Source organism: Oncorhynchus keta, chromosome 32 (assembly GCF_023373465.1).
Source record: "Oncorhynchus keta strain PuntledgeMale-10-30-2019 chromosome 32, Oket_V2, whole genome shotgun sequence".
Taxonomy (NCBI): Eukaryota; Metazoa; Chordata; class Actinopteri; order Salmoniformes; family Salmonidae; genus Oncorhynchus; species Oncorhynchus keta.
Genome location: NC_068452.1, coordinates 19,240,304 through 19,252,562, shown reverse-complemented (window position 1 = coordinate 19,252,562; position 12,259 = coordinate 19,240,304). Strand labels below are relative to the sequence as shown.

General features: G+C 44.3%; 1 long non-coding RNA gene across 1 annotated transcript; it reads left to right on the top strand.

Moving 5' to 3' along the window:
• Positions 1-8,658: 8,658 nt before the first annotated feature.
• LOC127914416 (uncharacterized) lies at positions 8,659-10,166 on the top strand. Its single transcript, XR_008088248.1, has 3 exons — positions 8,659-9,012; positions 9,780-9,838; positions 10,075-10,166. It is a non-coding gene; the product is annotated as an uncharacterized LOC127914416 (long non-coding RNA).
• Positions 10,167-12,259: the final 2,093 nt, after the last annotated feature.

Here is a 12,259-nt window from a genome sequence, read left to right as displayed (position 1 = left end):
AGGAGGACAGGGTCAGTCAGTCGCAGTGCAGAGCCCTTGGAGCCATGCCTACTGCACTTGACTCAAGCCTGAGCACTTTAGGAAATCCTGTGATTGTCAGCCTCCAATTTAACTCATTTCATAGACGGAAGAGCGGAGCTCTATGTTAGTGCTGGTAATCCATTGGTAACACAGTGTGTAGCAGAGGGAGGTGGAGTGGATTTGGATTTAGCCCATAAGAACAGAGTTGGAATTGGCCCCGTCCTGCTGGTCCAAATAAATCTCCACTAAATTCATCAGAGGGTAGAGAGGCTCTGCTCTGACCTTGTTACGGAAGAGTGCACTGCAGATGCCAGATGTGCTTTCATGGAGATTCCATAGCAATGCTATCAGATACTGTACTCATTTGGTGTGAGACAACTCACCTCGATCCAGATTCGGGAATTTAGAGAGAAGGGAGAGGGACGGATCACCCTTTTAATAAGGATCAAGCGATTCACTCAAACGTGAGCAGAGCAACTTCCTGCACTGATATCAAAGCTTCTCGGTTTTCTACCTTCTGTTCGTTCGGAATGGTTTGAATTCCTTCACACGGAAATGAGGAAATACAGTGAAAATGACATCTGCTGTGGTGAGCTTCAGGTTCCAACTAAGAGACGCTACCTAGAAATTCATTTGGGCAGTTTTGTTCATGCTTCTACTTTCAGGAATACATTTGGACTGAATTTCAACATGACTTCAATCTGCAGTCTGCACCCGCCGCAGTAGTGATGTAGGGCCTACATAATGCATTTTACACCAGTCTATAAAAAAACCTGACTGGGTCGCCACACCAACCAGTGTGAAGGAGATCCTTCCCTGCACATAGCCCTTCATGTTATCGTTATTCTCACAGCGTTTCAACAAGCATCCCTTTATTACGCCGGATGCACTACCTAGGATGTGTCCCAAAAGGCACTATATTCCCTTCACGGTGCACTATTTCTGACGAGGGCCCATAGGTAATAGGGTGCCATTTGGGAAACAACCATTGTCACCCAGGATGGCCTGCTGCCCCTGGTCTAACCTCGCTAGAGGCCTGCTGTGAGAAGAGGAATGCCTGTGAATATTTGGCAAGCAGAACGATGTTGTGGCATTAGTGTAACGGATGTGAAACGGCTAGCTAGCTAGTTATAGCAGTGACGTCACTTGCTCTGAGACCTTGAAGTAGTGGTTCCCCTTGCTCTGCAAGGGTCGTGGCTTTTGTGGAGTGATGGGTAACGATGCTTCGTGGGTGACTGATGTGTGCAGAGGGTCCCTGGTTCGCGCCCGGGTCTGGGCGAGGGGACGGTCTAAAGTTATACTGTTACATTAGGACTTAGGAGTCGGATCCTCACATGCTCTTAAGGACAAACAGGGGTTCAAACTGGTGCTGGTAATGCTGGCTTTGAGAGGTCTTAATCGTGGCTAGTGGGGCACCAAATCACACCCAGAAACCCACACACACAGAGAGGGGGCTGAAATCAGGGTCTGGCATATAAATCTCAATTTGTGTGTACGTGTGTGTGTGTGTGTGTGTGTGTTAATAATTCTGTTCTGCAGCTTAACATCCATCCCTATTGGCATTCGTTTTAGATTAACACCCTTCTGCCTGTAACTACATCCACACAAATCCTGCAGCCATAGCTCTCGTGAGTAGGCCCAATAGGAGAAAGCACAGTACCTTATGAAAGTATTCACACCTTGACTTTTTCCAGCCTGAATTTAAAATGGACAACATTTTGATTGTGTCACTGGCCTACGCACAATACCCCATAATGTAAAACTGGAATTTAGTTTCACTTTCTTTTTTTTTTACAAATTAATAAAAAAATGAAAAGCTGAAATGTCTTGAGTCAATAAGTATTCAATCCCTTTGCTATGGCAAGCTTAAATAAGTTCAGGAGTAAACTATGCTTAACCAGTCAGGTAATAAGTTGCATGGGCTCACTCTGTGTGCAATAATAGTGTTTTAACGTGATTTGAGTACAGTAACTACCTCATCTCTGTACCCCACACATACAAGGTCCCTCAAGTCGAGCAGTGAATTTCAAACACAGATTCAACCACAAAGAACAAGGAGGTCTTCCAATGCCTCTCAAAGAAGGCCACCTATTGGCAGATGGGTAAAAATAAAAGCAAACATTAAATATCCCCACGAGCATGGTGAAGTTATTAATTACACTTTGGAAGGCGTATCAATACACTCAGTCGCTACAAAGATACAAGCGTCCTTCATAACTCAGGGAGAGAAGGAAACCACTCAGGGATTTCAACACGAGGCTAATGGTGACTTTAAAAAACAGTGAAATAGTTTAATGGTTGTGATAGGAGAAAACTGAGGATGGATCGACAACATTGTAGTTACGCCACAATACTAATCTAAATGACACAGTGAAAAGGAGGAAGCCTGTACAGAATACAATACTAACCTAAATGACAGAGTGAAAAGGAGGAAGCCTGTACAGAATACAAAATAGTCCAAAACATGCATCCTGTTTGCAAAAAGTAGAACTGCAAAAGAATTAACACTTTGTATTCACGACAAAGTTATGTTTAGAGACAATCCAACACGTCACGGAGTACCACTCTTCATATTTTTAAGCCTGGTGGTGGCTGCATCATGTTATGGGTATGGTTGTCATCGGAAAGGACTAGGGAGTTTATGATCAAAATAATCAGATTAGAGCTAAGCACAAGCAAAATCCTAGAGGAAAACCTGTTTCAGTCTGCTTTACAACAGACACTGGGAGACAAATTCACCTTTCAGCAGGACAATAACCTTAAACACAAGGCCAAATATACACTGGAGTTGCTTACCAACATGACATTGAATGTTCCTGAGTGGCCTAGTTACAGTTTTAGTAAATAGGCTTGAAAATCTGAGACAAGACTTGCAAATGGCTGTTACGTCCATTGTTAGAAGGAGACCAAGGTGCAGCGTGGTAGGCGTACATTATACTTCTATTTTAAATGATAGCAAAAAACCAACAAAAAATGCAAACCGAACGTACCGCTATATGCAGTGCAGAACGCAACTACACACAAACAAGATCCTACAACTGAAGGTGGGAAAAGGGCTGCCTAAGTATGATCCCCAATCAGAGACAACGATAGACAGCTGCCTCTGATTGGGAACCAACAAAGAAATAGACAAACTAGAATGCCCACCCAAATCACACCCTGACCTAAACAAATAGAGAAATAAAAAGTCTCTCTAAGGTCAGGGCGTGACAATGGCTGCCAAACAATGATCAACAACCAACTTTGCAGAGCTTGAAGAACAGAATAATGGTCAAATATTGTATAATCCAGGTGTGCAAAGCTCTTAGAGGCCGACCCAGAAAAGACTCACAGCTATAATCGCTGCCAAATTTGATTCTAACATGTATTGACTCAACAGGTTTGAATACTTCTGTAAATGCGATTTTTCTGTATTTAATTTCCAATACATTTTGAAAAGATTTTGAAAAACATGTTTTCACTTTGTCATTAAAGGGTGAGATCATTTTTTTTTTAAATTCAGGCTGTAACACAACAAAATATGGAATAAGTCAAGGTGTATGAATACTTTCTGAGGCACTGTACATGGACGATGCCTCATGCTATTTAGCCTACATCAGCCCATCCCAGCCCATAGGCACATCCAGTTGAATGAGTGTCCGTGCGCTACACATCCCAGTCTTTTGACCCGCCGGAGCTGTGGGAACGGGGACGCAATCCAACAACTATCGAGCCTCGAGCAACCAGAGCGTCGTCTCGGGGAACTTCCCCTGCTCCTTTTGAAAGCCCTTCTACAGCTTCCTCTTCATGTGTTGAACCGATAATGAGATAGACTGGATCTCCGGGTAATTTGTCTCATTCAGTCAGACTCACACGGTGAGACAGGGACTTACATTCAAAACCCTATAGCAGGACCTCTATACCAGGTGGTGTCAACGGATGGCCCTAAAAATTGTTTAAGACTCCAGCCACCCAAGTCATAGGCAAGTTGTAGACAAGTTTGGAACCAACAGAACCCTGAACAGCTTCTACCCCCAAAGCCATAAGACTGCTAAATAGCTAGTTAAATCGTTAACCGACAGCTACCTAAACTATCTGCGTTACACTTTTTGCCCCAACACTTTTGACTCATCACATACGCTGCTGTTACTTTTTATTATCTATCCTATTGCCTAGCAACACCTTCCTAATATTGAGCTGCACCCTCTTTTGCCCTCAGAAGATCTCCAACTCAACAAGGTGTCGAAAGCGTTCCACAGGGCCGCTGGCCCATGTTGATTCCAATGCTTTCCACATTTGTGTCAAGTTGGCTGAATGTTCTTTGGGTGGTGGACCATTCTTGATGCACATGGGAAACTGTTGTGTGTGGACAACCCAGCAGAGTCGCAGTTCTCGACAGAAACCGGTGTGCCTGACACCCACTACAATACCTCATTCAAAGGCACTTCAGTATTTTGTCTTGCCCATTCACCTTCTGAATGGCAAACATATTCAATCCATGTCTCAATTGTCTCAAGGCTTCACAATCTTTCTTTAACCCGACTCCTCCCCTTTCGTCTACACTGCTTGACGTGGATTTAACAGGTGGCATCAATAAGGAATCACCTGGATTCACCTTGTCAGTCTATGTCATGGAAAGAACATGTTTTGCACACTCTTGTGTACAGTGCTTTCGGGATTTATTCAGACCCCATGACCTTTTCCACATTTTGTTACGTTACAGCCTTGTGTCAACTGCTACCGGAGGAGATTTGAGTGTTGAAATAGTTGAAATAGTTGTTCCTATTCCATCCTACGTGTTGCTAGAGGTGGAAGCATCACCACAAACAGGTGCATGGAGAGCGGATGTCGAAAGGGTTGGCTGTGTGGGAGTAGAAGAGGTGGAACACTGGCAGATGGCGGATCTCATTGTTTACCATCGCTATGACTTCAAGTTTAACAGTGCGTGACAGATGATGATAACATATGATAATAGACTGGTACTACAAAGAGAGCTGGTGCCACCTGACCTGGTCAACTATTTTATAGCTGTTTAAGGTTAGGATCCCGCCCACTGTCTCCTCTCTCCCTACTCCCTCCCTCGTCTCTCCTCCTTCCTCCTACTCCTCTCTGTTTGGTGCAGACAGGCAGCAGGCGGGCTGTAATTGACTTAAATGAATGTGTCCTACTTCTGCAGAACCGCAGCTTTAAACACAATCAAACATTTCCCAGCAACCTTGCATCCCAGGTGGCAGCTGCCAAAACGTTGCACCGTCCACCTCGCTGATAGAATTATACCCCTACTTTCACTTCATCAGTCCTTTGTCCCTCTGATCATACAATCATCCATTTATGCATCTGTTTATTTTATCACTCATCCTATCCGGAGGGTCCTTGTTGCCCTTTTTGTGCTCTGCAATATTGACTTTTAATGAACAGCTAGGCATCTCCAATGTAATGTGAAGGAGAAAACGGGCGTGGATGAAATGAATTCTACGCCTTTACCTGTGGCTTGTTGTTGAAATACTGTATCAGTTCCACCGAAAATGGACGGACTTTGCGGTGCTATGAGCTCATCCTATTTTCTTGTCCACGTGCAGTACCTCTGGCAGAGTGACTTATCTATCTGATAGCTTCGAACTTGAATGTGTTCCACTGTTATTGGTCGTAATCGGACCATTCTCCTAGCTGTTATCTGCAGCAGCCTGGACAGAGAAGTGGAGATGGAGGGGCCTGAGTTGAGAGCTATGGCCTTGAGAAGGCTGTCTGCCAGGAGCTAATGCAGGGAGTGGCAGGGGGGGAGGAGATAGACAATCATGTCGAACACTCCGGGCTGCTGCAGGGAGAGAAAACAGTGAGAACCTGGCGCCGAATGGCATTAGGCTAAAAGTGCATTAAGCCTCCAGTCAAACTAAACGACAGCAGTGTGATTTATTTGAGAGAGAGAGAGAGAGAGAGAGAGAGAGAGAGAGAGAGAGAGAGAGAGAGAGAGAGAGAATGAGAGTGAGAGCAATAAATATGAGGGCAGTTAGTATCAGGACATTTCGGCACAGTCGGCGCTGTGATTTCTCCTTTAATCCTTTCCTATTTTTATATATCAAATAATATCAAATCCAATAATAACATCAAGAGTAATCAATTTTCATGAGATCATATTTTATCTAGACTAAGTGTATAATACAAGAAAAGGGCCATTCATTGAGTGCCTATAAAGGACAGACATATTCCATAACAGAGGAATGCCCAGCTTCCTCTTAAATCAGTACTGAACCAAGTACTACTCTTGACAGAAGCTGATGCTTGGCAGTGGCACAGTCTGTGTGCATTCGGTCTTTTTATTTGCTGCTTGTTTATCTGTCTGAGTCTGTAAGTCATCCAGTCCTTGGAGGGGGGAGGGGGAGTGACTCATGCCCAGTGTGGGGGCCTGTTTTCAGGCTAGGATGTGTCACGACTCCCTCTCGACCTGATCCAGGGGTTAGAACACGATGTGGGCTCCTCTCCAAAGGTTGTTATCAGGAGCTGTTTGTTAATAGATGTAATGTCTGATCATTTCTATGTAATTGTTGTAATCCATTATGTAATGTTCTTATTGCAGTGAGTCTGCTGGCTGTGGATATTGTGTTAGGCTGTACAGTACACAGTGCATTCGAGAAAATATTCAGGCCCCTTGAGTTTTCCCACATTTTGTTATGTTAGAGACTTATTCTAAAATGTATTAAATTGTTGTTGTTTTTTCTCCCTCATCAATCTACACACAATACCACATAATATCAAGGCAAAAACAGGTTTTTAGACATTTTTGAAAATGTATCAAATAATTAAACGGACATATTACATTTATTGAAGTATTCAGAATTATTCAGTACTTTGTTGAAGCATCTTTGGCAGCAAACACAGCCCCAAGTCTTCTTGGGTAAGACGCTACAAGCTTGGCACACCTGTATTTGGGGAGTTTCTCCCATTCTTCTCTGCAGATCCTCTCAAGCGCTGTCAGGTTGGATGGGGAGCATCGCTGCACAGCTATTTCCACAGCTATTTCCAGGTCTCTCCAGGTTCAAGTCCGGGCTCTGGCTGGGCCACTCAAGGACATTCAGATACATGTCCCGAAGCCACTCCTGCGTTGTCTTGGCTGTGTGCTTAAAAAAGAAAGACAAGAAAGGAGAGAGAAAAGGACACAGTATTTCACTCTATTTTTCACAAAGGAAGGTGGGTGTAGTTCGTGAGTGGTCGAAATTAACCTGTTAGCTTAGTCCATAGTGAAATAGGCTACATTTGCTCCCATGACATTAGTTACATAATATCTTCACAGAAAATTCTGTGTTCCCATTTCACTCCTCTTTCAGCCGACATTTAATCAATGCAGGCAAACTTTTAGCAAGCTTTTCATGCTAAATCAGTTGTCCCTGCCCCTGCCTGGTGCCAGGCCCAACAGATGCAGCTTCAGGCTCAGCAGCCCCTGTCTCCCCCTCCCCATAACCCCTGAACCAGCCCTACTCCCAAATGAAGAAGGAGGTGAGCAGCATTGTGTTGAATGACATGGCATTTGACAAAATTGCAGGGGATCCGTGGGAATGATTCCACCCTTTACGATAAGAATTAAAACACTAATTATGTTGGTCATTTACTGACATTTAGTGGTGGTAATACGCAACTGCAGGTAATTTGGGTCAATATTCTGCGGGATTCAGTGCTGTTTCATTTTTTTCCCGTGGTGCATGCAGATCATTTAAGTCACCAAAATGGTAGTAACTGAAAATGTGGTTATAATGTTATTACAAATGGCATTATATTATAGGACATATTATCATATGCGTCATGTACACTCTACAGAGCCAGGACCCTCTTCAAGTGATACAGTTTTTTCAGGGAAGTGTGTGGAAGTGGAGGAAGAGGTGAAAGACAGCGCCCGGCAGTACCAATGCAGATGATGAGGATGGAGCAAATGAGAGGAGGGGCACAGAAAGAGACAGACAAAGTCAGGATGTTGAAAAACAAGCTGATCAGTGACTTCGCTAGCAAGAAGGCTCGGCACTGGGCTCTTGTTGAGTAAGGATGAGCAAGGGCCACTGATAACTGTTATAATGGCTATGGATATTGGATCACTACACACGGGCCGGGAACAAGATTGAGAACAGACTGAGAACAGACTGAGAACCAGATATATCTCAAAGTAATGGCTGGATTTCCATAGAATTTGTTGTGCACAATCATCACTCCAAGTGGAAGAAACCTATTGATTTGGTGAACACTTGACCTTTCCTCTGACCTTTCCTCTAGCGTCACCATCAGGCCTTTTCCATTTCCACTTTTACAGCTGCTTATTTTCTAGTTGGTTATGTACAAAATCTGCTGCTAATTTGATTCTTTTGTTTGTTATATCATTCAATAGATGATTGTGTTCATTTATTTTAATTGAAGAGGTTAATGTATATTTAAGTTATATTTATTTTAAGTTGTTCATTAATGTTAAGAGAATTTTCCATTCAAGAATTTGACCATTAAAATTACATTTAGACTGTAAAAGATGGCCTTCAGCACATTTCTTATAAGGGTTGTCAGTCTTGCATCAAATAGTGAATTCCACTGTATTCAGAGTGTTGCAGTATTGTAGAGACCGAGGGTGGCATGGTGATGCATCCAGAAATATGATTATGTGTTGCAGTATTTTAGAGACCGAGGGTGGCATGGTGATGCATCCAGAAATATGATTATGTGTTGCAGTATTGTAGGGACCGAGGGTGGCATGGTGATGCATCCAGAAATATGATTATGTGTTGCAGTATTGTAGAGACTGAGGGTGGCATGGTGATGCATCCAGAAATATGATTATGTGTTGCAGTATTGTAGAGACCGAGGGTGGCATGGTGATGCATCCAGAAATATGATTATGTGTTGCAGTATTGTAGAGACCGAGGGTGGCATGGTGATGCATCCAGAAATATGATTATGTGTTGCAGTATTGTAGAGACCGAGGGTGGCATGGTGATGCATCCAGAAATATGATTATGTGTTGCAGTATTGTAGAGACCGAGGGTGGCATGGTGATGCATCCAGAAATATGATTATGTGTTGCAGTATTTTAGAGACCGAGGGTGGCATGGTGATGCATCCAGAAATATGATTATGTGTTGCAGTATTGTAGAGACCGAGGGTGGCATGGTGATGCATCCAGAAATATGATTATGTGTTGCAGTATTGTAGAGACTGAGGGTGGCAAGGTGATGCATCCAGAAATATTATTATGTGTTGCAGTATTGTAGAGACTGAGGGTGGCAAGGTGATGCATCCAGAAATATGATTATGTGTTGCAGTATTGTAGAGACCGAGGGTGGCAAGGTGATGCCTCCAGAAATATTATTATGTGTTGCAGTATTGTAGAGACCGAGGGTGGCAAGGTGATGCCTCCAGAAATATTATTATGTGTTGCAGTATTGTAGAGACCGAGGGTGGCATGGTGATGCATCCAGAAATATGATTATGTGTTGCAGTATTGTAGGGACTGAAGGTGGCATGGTGATGCATCCAGAAATATGATTATGTGTTGCAGTATTGTAGGGACTGAAGGTGGCATGGTGATGCATCCAGAAATATGATTATGTGTTGCAGTATTGTAGAGACTGAAGGTGGCATGGTGATGCATCCAGAAATATGATTATGTGTTGCAGTATTGTAGGGACTGAAGGTGGCATGGTGATGCATCCAGAAATATTATTATGTGTTGCAGTATTGTAGAGACCGAGGTTGGCATGGTGATGCATCCAGAAATATGAATATGTGTTGCAGTATTGTAGGGACTGAAGGTGGCATGGTGATGCATCCAGAAATATGATTATGTGTTGCAGTATTGTAGAGACCGAGGGTGGCATGGTGATGCATCCAGAAATATGATTATGTGTTGCAGTATTGTAGGGACTGAAGATGGCATGGTGATGCATCCAGAAATATGAATATGTGTTGCAGTATTGTAGGGACCGAGGGTGGCATGGTGATGCATCCAGAAATATGAATATGTGTTGCAGTATTGTAGGGACTGAAGGTGGCATGGTGATGCATCCAGAAATATGATTATGTGTTGCAGTATTGTAGGGACTGAAGGTGGCATGGTGATGCATCCAGAAATATGAATATGTGTTGCAGTATTGTAGAGACCGAGGGTGGCATGGTGATGCATCCAGAAATATGATTATGTGTTGCAGTATTGTAGGGACTGAAGGTGGCATGGTGATGCATCCAGAAATATGAATATGTGTTGCAGTATTGTAGGGACCGAGGGTGGCATGGTGATGCATCCAGAAATATGAATATGTGTTGCAGTATTGTAGGGACCGAGGGTGGCATGGTGATGCATCCAGAAATATGAATATGTGTTGCAGTATTGTAGGGACTGAAGGTGGCATGGTGATGCATCCAGAAATATGATTATGTGTTGCAGTATTGTAGAGACCGAGGTTGGCATGGTGATGCATCCAGAAATATGATTATGTGTTGCAGTATTGTAGAGACTGAAGGTGGCATGGTGATGCATCCAGAAATATGAATATGTGTTGCAGTATTGTAGGGACTGAAGGTGGCATGGTGATGCATCCAGAAATATGATTATGTGTTGCAGTATTGTAGGGACTGAAGGTGGCATGGTGATGCATCCAGAAATATGATTATGTGTTGCAGTATTGTAGGGACTGAAGGTGGCATGGTGATGCATCCAGAAATATGAATATGTGTTGCAGTATTGTAGGGACTGAAGGTGGCATGGTGATGCATCCAGAAATATGATTATGTGTTGCAGTATTGTAGGGACTGAAGGTGGCATGGTGATGCATCCAGAAATATGAATATGTGTTGCAGTATTGTAGGGACCGAGGGTGGCATGGTGATGCATCCAGAAATATGAATATGTGTTGCAGTATTGTAGGGACCGAGGGTGGCATGGTGATGCATCCAGAAATATGAATATGTGTTGCAGTATTGTAGGGACTGAAGGTGGCATGGTGATGCATCCAGAAATATGATTATGTGTTGCAGTATTGTAGGGACCGAGGGTGGCATGGTGATGCATCCAGAAATATGATTATGTGTTGCAGTATTGTAGGGACCGAGGGTGGCATGGTGATGCATCCAGAAATATGATTATGTGTTGCAGTATTGTAGAGACCGAGGGTGGCATGGTGATGCATCCAGAAATATGAATATGTGTTGCAGTATTGTAGGGACCGAGGGTGGCATGGTGATGCATCCAGAAATATGAATATGTGTTGCAGTATTGTAGGGACCGAGGGTGGCATGGTGATGCATCCAGAAATATGATTATGTGTTGCAGTATTGTAGAGACCGAGGGTGGCATGGTGATGCATCCAGAAATATGATTATGTGTTGCAGTATTGTAGAGAACGAAGGTGGCATGGTGATGAAGAACTCCTTGCAGACTAATGCCGGTGCACAAGGTGATATTTCCCCCTGCACGGCCCAGAGACATTCACAACGGCTCTGTAACATTCCCCCTGCGCTGCCCAGAGACATTCACAATGACTCTCTAACATTCCCCCTGTGCGGCCCAGAGACATTCACAACGTCTCTGTAACATTCCCCCTGTGCGGCCCAGAGACATTCACAACGGCTCTGTAACATTCCCCCTGCGCTGCCCAGAGACATTCACAACGGCTCTGTAACATTCCCCCTGCGCTGCCCAGGGACATTCACAACGGCTCTGTAACATTCCCCCTGCGCTGCCCAGGGACATTCACAACGGCTCTGTAACATTCCCCCTGCGCTGCCCAGAGACATTCACAACGGCTCTGTAACATTCCCCCTGCGCTGCCCAGGGACATTCACAACGGCTCTGTAACATTCCCCCTGCGCTGCCCAGGGACATTCACAACGGCTCTGTAACATTCCCCCTGCGCGGCCCAGAGACATTCACAACGGCTCTGTAACATTCCCCCTGCGCTGCCCAGGGACATTCACAACGGCTCTGTAACATTCCCCCTGCGCTGCCCAGGGACATTCACAACGGCTCTGTAACATTCCCCCTGCGCTGCCCAGGGACATTCACAACGGCTCTGTAACATTCCCCCTGCGCTGCCCAGGGACATTCACAACGGCTCTGTAACATTCCCCCTGCGCTGCCCAGAGACATTCACAACGGCTCTGTAACATTCCCCCTGCGCTGCCCAGGGACATTCACAACGGCTCTGTAACATTCCCCCTGCGCTGCCCAGAGACATTCACAACGGCTCTGTAACATTCCCCCTGCGCTGCCCAGAGACATTCACAACGGCTCTGT